At 43.1% G+C, this 10,676-nt stretch overlaps 1 pseudogene; it reads right to left on the bottom strand.

Annotated features, from left to right (window-relative positions):
- The window catches only part of LOC115144882 (protein unc-13 homolog A-like), a 71,618-nt pseudogene that overhangs the window by 31,308 nt on the left and 29,634 nt on the right, over positions 1-10,676 (bottom strand).

Raw genomic sequence — 10,676 nt, 5'->3', positions numbered from 1 at the left:
TCAGATGTGATTTATTGAGTTACATGACAAATAAGGTCTTATGCTGTATTATTCTACAGCAGGAATGGGCAACTGGTGGCATGTGGCCAGCGGCCCCCCTTTTGTAGGCCCCTGAATCAATTACCTAAAAATAAAAAATATATGAGTTTGGACACACCTACTCTTTATTTTTGCTATTTTCTACATTGTAGAATAATAGTGAAGACATCCAAACTATTAAATAACATATATGGAATCATGTAGTAACCATAGAAGTGTTACTACTGAGAGAACATACATACAGGAACTCAAGTCCTTATGTTCAACTGATTTAGAATTCCTCACAATCAAATGTCGACCGCATTATCTACAAAGGGAATTCTCTTCGATTATAATCACAGCCGTATATATTTCCCCCCCAAGCAGACACATCGATGGCTCTGAACGAACTTTATTTGACTCTTTGCAAACTGGAATCCATATATCCTGAGGCTGCATTCATTGTAGCTGGGGATTTTAACAAGGCTAATCTGGAAACAAGACTCCCTAAATTGTATCAGCATATCGATTGCGCAACCAGGGCTGGTAAAACCTTGGATCATTGCTATTCTAACTTCCGCGATGCATTTAAGGCCCTCCCCCACCCTCCCTTCGGAAAAGCTGACCACGACTCCATTTTGTTGCTCCCTGCCTACAGACAGAAGCTAAAACAAGAAGCTCCCGCGCTGAGGTCTGTTCAACGCTGGTCCGACCAATCTGATTCCACGCTCCAAGACTGCTTCCATCACGTGGACTGGGATATGTTTCGTATTGCGTCAGACAACAACATTGATGAATACGCTGATTCGGTGAGCGAGTTCATTAGAATGTGCATTGAAGATGTCGTTCCCATAGCAACGATTAAAACATTCCCAAACCAGAAACCGTGGATTGATGGCAGCATTCGCTGAAACTGAAAGCACGAACCACTGCTTTTAATCAGGGCAAGGTGACCGGAAACATGACCGAATACAAACAGTGTAGCTATTCCCTCCGCAAGGCAATCAAACAAGCTAAGCGTCAGTATAGAGACAAAGTAGAATCACAATTCAATGGCTCAGACACAAGAGGTATATGGCAGGGTCTACAGTCAATCACAGATTACAAAAAGAAAACCAGCCCAGTTACGGACCAGGATGCCTTGCTCCCAGGCAGACTAAATAACTTTTTTGCCCGCTTTGAGGACAATACAGTGCCACTGACACGGTCCGCAACCAAAACATGCGGACTCTCCTTCACTGCAGCCGAGGTGAGTAAAACATTTAAACGTGTTAACCCTCGCAAGGCTGCAGGCCCAGACGGCATCCCCAGCCGCGCCCTCAGAGCATGCGCAGACCAGCTGGCTGGTGTATTTACGGACATATTCAATCGATCCCTATCCCAGTCTGCTGTTCCCACATGCTTCAAGAGGGCCACCAGTGTTCCTGTTCCCCAAGAAAGCTAAGGTAACTGAGCTAAACGACTACCGCCCCGTAGCACTCACCTCCGTCATCATGAAGTGCTTTGAGAGACTAGTCAAGGACCATATCACCTCCACCCTACCTGACACCCTAGACCCACTCCAATTTGCTTACCGCCCAAATAGGTCCACAGACGATGCAATCTCAACCACACTGCACACTGCCCTAACCCATCTGGACAAGAGGAATACCTATGTGAGAATGCTGTTCATCGACTACAGCTCAGCATTTAACACCATAGTACCCTCCAACCTCGTCATCAAGCTCGAGACCCCGCCATGTGCAACTGGGTACTGGACTTCCTGACGGGCCGCCCCCAGGTGGTGAGGGTCGGTAACAACATCTCCACCCCGCTGATCCTCAACACTGGGGCCCCACAAGGGTGCGTTCTGAGCCCTCTCCTGTACTCCCTGTTCACCCACGACTGCGTGGCCACGCACGCCTCCAACTCAATCATCAAGTTTGCGGACGACACAACAGTGGTAGGCTTGATTATCAACAACGACGAGACGGCCTACAGGGAGGAGGTGAGGGCCCTCGGAGTGTGGTGTCAGGAAAATAACCTCACACTCAACATCAACAAAACTAAGGAGATGATTGTGGACTTTAGGAAACAGCAGAAGGAACACCCCCCTATCCACATCGATGGAACAGTAGTGGAGAGGGTAGTAAGTTTTAAGTTCCTCGGCGTACACATCACAGACAAACTGAATTCGTCCACCCACACAGACAGCATCGTGAAGAAGGCGCAGCAGCGCCTCTTCAACCTCAGGAGGCTGAAGAAATTTGGCTTGTCACCAAAAGCACACAAACTTCTACAGATGCACAATCGAGAGCATCCGTAAGGCTCTCCAGAGGGTAGTGAGGTCTGCACAACGCATCACCGGGGGCAAACTACCTGCTCTCCAGGACACCTACACCACCCGATGTCACAGGAAGGCCATAAAGATCATCAAGGACAACAACCACCCGAGCCACTGCCGGTTCACCCCGCTATCATCCAGAAGGCGAGGTCAGTACAGGTGCATCAAAGCAGGGACCGAGAGACTGAAAAACAGCTTCTATCTCAAGGCCATCAGACTGTTAAACAGCCACCACTAACATTGAGTGGCTGCTGCCAACACACTTACTCAACTCCAGCCACTTTAATAATGGGAATTGATGGGAATTGATGTAAAATATATCACTAGCCACTTTAAACAATGCTACTTAATATAATGTTTACATACCCTACATTATTTATCTCATATATATACGTATATACTGTACTCTATATCATCTACTGCATCTTTATGTAATACATGTATCACTAGCCACTTTAAACTATGCCACTTTGTTTACATACTCATCTCATATGTATATACTGTACTCGATACCATCTACTGAATCTTGCCTATGCCGCTCTGTACCATCACTCATTCATATATCTTTATGTACATATTCTTTATCCCTTTACACTTGTGTGTATAAGGTAGTAGTTTTGGAATTGTTAGCTAGATTACTCGTTGGTTATTACTGCATTTTCGGAACTAGAAGCACAAGCATTAAGCCACACTCGCATTAACATCTGCTAACCATGTGTATGTGACAAATACATTTTGATTGATTTGATTTGATTTGAGATTCCTCAAAGTAGCCACCCTTTGCCTTGATGACAAGTTTGCACACTCTTGGCATTCTCTCAACTAGCTTCATGAGGTAGTCACCTGGAATGCATTTCAATTAACTTACAATTAACATACATAGTACACAGTGTGATTTCTCGATGAGTGCTCAGGCAGTATCTGCAGACCTGTGAAACGTTCACGAAGAGTTGGAAAGGGGGAGAGGATCTCAAGGAAAGACAAATGGCTTTTCATTTTTTTAAAGTCATTTTTTAAATAAAAATAAAAGATAGAGAGTGCCTGAGACTGCAGAGTGAGATAATGCGAGGGAGGAGGACAAGGGGAGTGGGATGAGAGATGTAGGAGAGATGAGAGAGGAGGGAAAAGGCTGAAGTATGACAGTCAAAGGGGAATGCCAGACAGCTATTTAACACTCTTATCCAAAGCAGCTTACAGTCTGTAGTCTCCCACACAGTTGGTGTTGTTAGGTTATGTTTTATCATTATATTATGTTTTAGCACCAACTGAACAAAACTTTACCACTCACTGAGAAAAGTTTAACATGGCTCTACTTACTTTGCAGGCAGTCAGCATTGAGTAGGTCCTGGCACTTATCGTGACATTTGACCCCGCACTCGGTGCACCTCATGCCCTGGCGGGCGATGCCCCACAGCAGCCCCTCACACTCATAGCAGTAGGTGGGTGTCGTGGCCGTCCACACCTCAAAGTTATGGGGTGTGGTGCAGGAGATGGGGTAGATCAGAGCCTGTAGGGTCTTCTTGTACACATGGCTCTTCTACAAGAGAGGGAAACGTAGAGGACGTATATACAGAGTCAAAGAATTAGTGGAATCTATGACTACATGGAGAGAGGGGAAATGCCCACTATCTGGATATACTGAGAGTAGAGAAAAGAAAGAGCCAGAAACGCACCAGATCCTCGTTATTGAGAGTGCTGGACGCCATAGCTGATGTGAACCCTGCCTTCCTGGAGTTCTGAGCCAGGGACTGAGGTAGGCCAGGCAGGGGACAGAAAGAAAGGAAGGAATTCATGACTGATTAGATTCATATATAGTAGTTTTGTACATACTGCGATTCTAACACATTCAATAAGCACTTTTAAAACAAAGTGACAACTTCGATTTTGCTCAAAGAAAGAAGTCTATTTCTCTTGCTACTTACTTTAATACATTTTAACATATCTCATTAAGGCAACAGGTCACAAAGCGATCCAGATGTATTCTCCCCAAGTGTATACAAGAAACCAGGGGTCATGGGTATCTGGAATGAAGTGCTTCTCTACACAAATTGCTATTCCCCTTGTCTTAACAACGTTCTCTTTTCATTTGGAATCGTTCACGGTGTTACTCACCATAGCCTTTAGCAGTAGAGATGGAGGAAGGAAGAAGCAGGAAGAGAAACAAGTGTTAAAGGGGCCATGTCAAACAACTCTAGCCACAGTCACAAACATGGCGCCAATAGCATAGGGGTGATTTATCGATCGTGATAAAAGTGCCAAGAGACAGAAAGATCACTATATCACGGGAGATTTATTCAGTTTGTTGATGGAATACTGGGTGGAGGGAAAGGAGGGAGGACATTTCCTTTCATTTAAATCTAGACCTATTAATCACGTGCCACGTAAACAACCCAAAACATTGTGCTATCTAGAACCTAAAAGATTTATTCAGGTGTCCCCATAGGATAACCCTTTGGAGAACTATTTTTCGTTCCATGTATAAACCTTTTCACAGAGGGTTCTACATGGAACCCAAAAGGGTTCTACCTGGAACCTAAAAGGGTTCTACCTGGAACGGAAAAGGGTTATCTTATGGGAACAGTCGAATAACCCTTTTGGAGTGTAGGACAAAAGCCCTTAGGAACAAAGTGGAAAACACCGTATTTCCTTAACAATGATATGCGATGTTAAAAGATATACTCTATTTAAAACCCAGAGAGTTACAGGTGTAGGATTTCTAGCTAAAATATAGAAAGAGCGCTCTAATAGGCTACTTTGAAGCAATGCAAGACATGCCTCATTTGTATTAAAACATTCAGCTTTCAAACAATTAAGTATAACGTTTTCAAATTGCATACTGCCTCCAGCTCATTGCAAAGTGGTGTGTGGTGTGCTAATGAAGCCTTCCTGCCCTTGCTGTTTGATGCAGTGTTCATAACAACTGGAAACTCATACATCTCTGACTTCTGACTTCAGTGTTTTCAGGCGAACTGGGAACTGGCGATTAAACGAGCTCCGACTGGGAAAAATAGTTTTGAATGGTCGGTCATCCAACTCGGAATTCCAACTCGGGAATTCAGGCCTCTTTCTAAAGATCCGACCTGAAGATCACTGACATCATGATTTGACCTCGTATCGTAGTTGTCTTGAAAGCACCACAGGCAGCAGCTCTTGCGCTTTCTGACAGATTTTCCACTCAAGGGCTCTGTATCTGTATGCTGGTTGTGTGTGATAAATAAGATACATAACGAATATACTGTACATACACACTAATTTAATTCCATACAATTATGCAGATGAACCTATAGACCGATAAGCACGACCAGACCACCAATGAATAGGCTAAAAAGCATTATTTCACAATGGGATTTTTTCTTCTCCTCCCAGGACAATTGGCCTGTGCCAATTTTATTCATCGGCTTTACTATTTTAATTTTTTTTATCGGACAAAAGCCGGCTATTATGGCTAATGGAAACGCTGGTGTGTGTGTGCATATATATCTGCATCTCCATGTGTGTGTTCATTCTCATGCAAGTGTGTGGGTTGTACAGTCTGACAGTGAACTGGATTCATAGAGACAAAGTACTGAGCTATTTAGTCCTGTATGGTAATTCTTCATTCAAGTGCGCGGTGGAGCTGAGCAGGCCTCCAGCTTGTCAGTGCTATTCAATTCAAAGCCTGGAAGTCAGTTAAATTGGCAAGGGTGGATGGCACAAGGGCTAGGTCGTCTATTTAGTGTGAGTATAATAGCACCCGCTTTGACAACTACTCTACCTTTTCAAAAGTGTGGGGTCACTTAGAAATGTCCTTGTTTTTTAAAGAAACGCTACTTTTTTGTCCATTAAAATAACATAAAATTGATCAGAAATACAGTGTAGACATTGTTAATGTTGTAAATTACTTATTGTAGCTGGAAACGGCTGATTTTTTTATGGAATATCTACATAGGTGTACAGAGGCCCATTATCAGCAACCATCACTCCTGTGTTCCAATGGCACGTTGAGTTAGCTAATCCAAGTTGATCCTTTTAAAGGGCTAATTGAGCATTAGAAAACCATTTTGCAATTATGTTAGCACAGCTGAAAATTGTTGTCTTAATTAAAGAAGCAATACAACTGGCTTTCTTTAGACTAGTTGAGTATCTGGAGCATCAGCATTTGTGGGTTCGATTACAGGCTCAAAATGGCCAGAAACAAATATCTTTCTTCTGAAAGGACAAAAATCAGTTAACCACCTAACTGAGGATCTCAATTTAACCTTGCGCAATACCCTAGATGCAGTTGCACCCCTAAAAACAAAAAAGAATTCTCATAAGAAACTAGCTCCCTGGTACACAGAAAATACCCGAGCTCTGAAGCAAGCTTCCAGAAAATTGGAACGGAAATGGCGCCACACCAAACTGGAAGTCTTCCGACTAGCTTGGAAGGACGGTACCGTGCAGTACCGAAGAGCCCTTACTGCTGCTCGATCATCCTATTTTTCTAACTTAATTGAGGAAAATAAGAACAATCCGAAATTCCTTTTTGATACTGTCGCAAAGCTAACTAAAAAGCAGCATTCCCCAAGAGAGGATGACTTTCACTTTAGCAGTGATAAATTCATGAACTTCTTTGAGGAAAAGATTATGATTATTAGAAAGCAAATTACGGACTCCTCTTTAAACCTGCGTATTCCTCCAAACCTCAGTTGTCCTGAGTCTGCACAACTCTGCCAGGACCTAGGATCAAGAGAGACGCTCAAGTGTTTTAGTACTATATCTCTTGACACAATGATGAAAATAATCATGGCCTCTAAACCTTCAAGCTGCATACTGGACCCTATTCCAACTAAACTACTGAAAGAGCTGCTTCCTGTGCTTGGCCCTCCTATGTTGAACATAATAAACGGCTCTCTATCCACTGGATGTGTACCAAACTCACTAAAAGTGGCAGTAATAAAGCCTCTCTTGAAAAAGCCAAACCTTGACCCAGAAAATATAAAAAACTATCGGCCTATATCGAATCTTCCATTCCTCTCAAAAATTTTAGAGAAGGATGTTGCGCAGCAACTCATTGCCTTCCTGAAGACAAACAATGTATACGAAATGCTTCAGTCTGGTTTTAGACCCCATCATAGCACTGAGACGGCACTTGTGAAGGTGGTAAATTACATTTTAATGGCATCGGACCGAGGCTCTGCATCTGTCCTCGTGCTCCTAGACCTTAGTGCTGCTTTTGATACCATCGATCACCACATTCTTTTGGAGAGATTGGAAACCCAAATTGGTCTACACGGACATGTTCTGGCCTGGTTTAGATCTTATCTGTCGGAAAGATATCAGTTTGTCTCTGTGAATGGTTTGTCCTCTGACAAATCAACTGTAAATTTCGGTGTTCCTCAAGGTTCCGTTTTAGGACCACTATTGTTTTCACTATATATTTTACCTCTTGGGGATGTTATTCGAAAACATAATGTTAACTTTCACTGCTATGCGGATGACACACAGCTGTACATTTCAATGAAACATGGTGAAGCCCCAAAATTGCCCTCGCTAGAAGCATGTGTTTCAGACATAAGGAAGTGGATGGCTGCAAACTTTCTACTATTAAACTCGGACAAAACAGAGATGCTTGTTCTAGGTCCCAAGAAACAAAGAGATCTTCTGTTGAATCTGACAATTAATCTTAATGGTTGTACAGTCGTCCATATTCTGTTATAATCTCCACCCGGCACAGCCAGAAGAGGACTGGCCACCCCACATAGCCTGGTTCCTCTCTAGGTTTCTTCCTAGGTTTTGGCCTTTCTAGGGAGTTTTTCCTAGCCACCGTGCTTCTACACCTGCATTGCTTGCTGTTTGGGGTTTTAGGCTGGGTTTCTGTACAGCACTTTGAGATATCAGCTGAGGTACGAAGGGCTATATAAATAAATTTGATTTGATTTGATTTGAAACTCATCAGTCTATACTTGTTCTGGGAAATGAAGGTTAGTCCATGTGAGAAATGTGTACTACTCCCTTCACAGAACAGCGCAAACTGTCTCTAACCAGAATAGAAAGAGGAGTGGGAGGCCCCGGTGCACAACTGAGCAAGAGGAGAAGTACATTAGTGTGTCTAGTTTGAGAAACAATTGGCAGCTTCATTAAATAGTACCCGCTAAGAGGCCTCCCGGGTGGTGCAGTGGTCTAAGGCCGCGACCGGGAGGTCCATGGGGTGACGCACAATTGGCCTAGCGTTGTCTGGGTTAGGGAGGGTTTGGCCGGTGGGGATATCCTTGTCTCATCGTGCACCAGCAACTCCTGTGGCGGGCCGGGCGCAGTGCGCGCAAACCAGGTCGCCAGGTGCACGGTGTTTCCTCCGACACATTGGTGCGGCTGGCTTCTGGGTTGGATGCGCGCTGTGTTAAGAAGCAGTGCGGCTTGGTTGGGTTGTGTTTCGGAGGACGCATGGCTTTCGACCTTCGTCTCTCCCGAGCCCGTACGGGAGTTGTAGCGATGAGACAAGATAGTAACTACTAACAATTGGATAGCACGAAATTGGGGATAAATTTTTTTTTTTTTAAATAATAAAATAAAATAAAAATAGTACCCGCTCCACCAGTTTCAATGTCAACAGTGAAGAGGCGACTCCGGGATGCTGGCCTTCTAGGCAGAGTTGCAAAGATAAAGTCATATCTCAGACTGGCCAATAAAAATAAAAAATTAAGGCAAAAAACAGACAATGGACAGAGATATACCGGGGGATGTGCATGAACAGCAACTTATGGAAAATAACAGCAGACTCGTACATTTCCTCAGCAAAAACAATGTACTGAGCAAATGTCAAATTGGATTTTTACCAAATTACCGTGTCAGACCACGTATTCACCCCGCAGATTCTAATTGACAAACAAACAAACGAAAACAAAGTCTTCTCGTGCTTCGTTGATTTAAAAAAGATTGACTCAATTTGGCATGAGGGTCTGCTATACAAATTGATGGAAAGTGGTGTTGGGGGAAAAACATACAACATTTTAAAATCTAAGCACACAAACAACAAGTGTGCCTTAAAAATGTGCAAAAAACACACAGTTCTATCCACAGGGTCGGGGGGTGAGACAGGGATGCATCTTAAGCCCCACCCTCTTCAACATAAAAATCAACAAATTGGCGAGTGCACTAGAACAGTCTACAGCACCCAGCCTCATCCTACTAGAATATGAAGTCAAATATCAACTGTTTGCTGATGATCTGGTGCATCTGTTCCCAACCAAGGAGGGCCTACAGCAGCACCTAGATCTTCTGCACAGATTCTGTCTGACCTGGTGCCTGACAGTAAATCTCAGTAAGACACAAATAATGGTGTTCCAAAAAATGTCCAGTTGCCAGGACCACAAATACATATTCCATCTAGACAACGTTGACCTAGAGCACACAAAAAACGATACATACCTCGGCCTAAACATCAGCGCTACAGGTAACTTCCATAAAGCTGTGAACGAGAGACAAGGCAAGAAGGGCCTTCTATGCCATCAAAATGAACATACAATTCGACATACCAATTAGGATCTGGCTAAAAATACTTGAATCAGTTATAGAACCCATTGCCTTTTATGGTTGTGAGGTCTGGGGTCCGCTCACCATCCAAGAACTCACAAAATGGGACAAACACCAAATTGAGACTCTGCATGCAGAATTCTGCAAAATGATCCTCAGTGTTCAACGTAAAACACCAAATAATGCATGCAGAGCAGAATTAGGCCAATACACGCTAATTATCAAAATCCAGAAAAGAGCCATTAAATTCTACAACCACCTAAAAGAAAGCGATTCCCAAACCTTCCATAACAAATCCATCACCTATAGAGAAAGGAACCTGGAGAAGAGACCCCTAAGCAAGCTGGTCCTGGGGCTCTGTTCACAAACACAAACAGACCCTACAGAGCCCCAGGACAGCAGCACAATTAGACCCAACCAAATCATGAGAAAACAAAAGATAATTACTTGACACATTGGAAAGATTACACAGACCCACAAAGAATTTGAAAACAAATACAATTTTGATAAACTCCCATATCTATTGGGTGAAATACTACAGTGTGCAATCACAGCAGCAAGATTTGTGAGCCGTTGCCACAAGAAAAGGGCAACCAGTGAAGATCAAACACCATTGTAAATATCATCTATATTTATGTTTAATTATTGGCCCTTTTGTGAGTAATGTTTACTTTTAATTTTTGATTGTGTATTTCACTATTGTTATCTATTTAATTTGCTTTGGCAATGTAAACATATGTTTCCCATGCCAATAAAGCCCCTTGAATTGAAATTGATAAGAGAGAGAGAGAGAGAGAGAGAGAGAGAGAGAGAGAGAGAGAGAATATCGAGTAAAATATATTTA

The sequence above is a fragment of the Oncorhynchus nerka genome, linkage group LG17, assembly GCF_034236695.1.
Source record: "Oncorhynchus nerka isolate Pitt River linkage group LG17, Oner_Uvic_2.0, whole genome shotgun sequence".
Taxonomy (NCBI): Eukaryota; Metazoa; Chordata; class Actinopteri; order Salmoniformes; family Salmonidae; genus Oncorhynchus; species Oncorhynchus nerka.
This window is presented reverse-complemented; position numbering and strand designations above follow the sequence as displayed.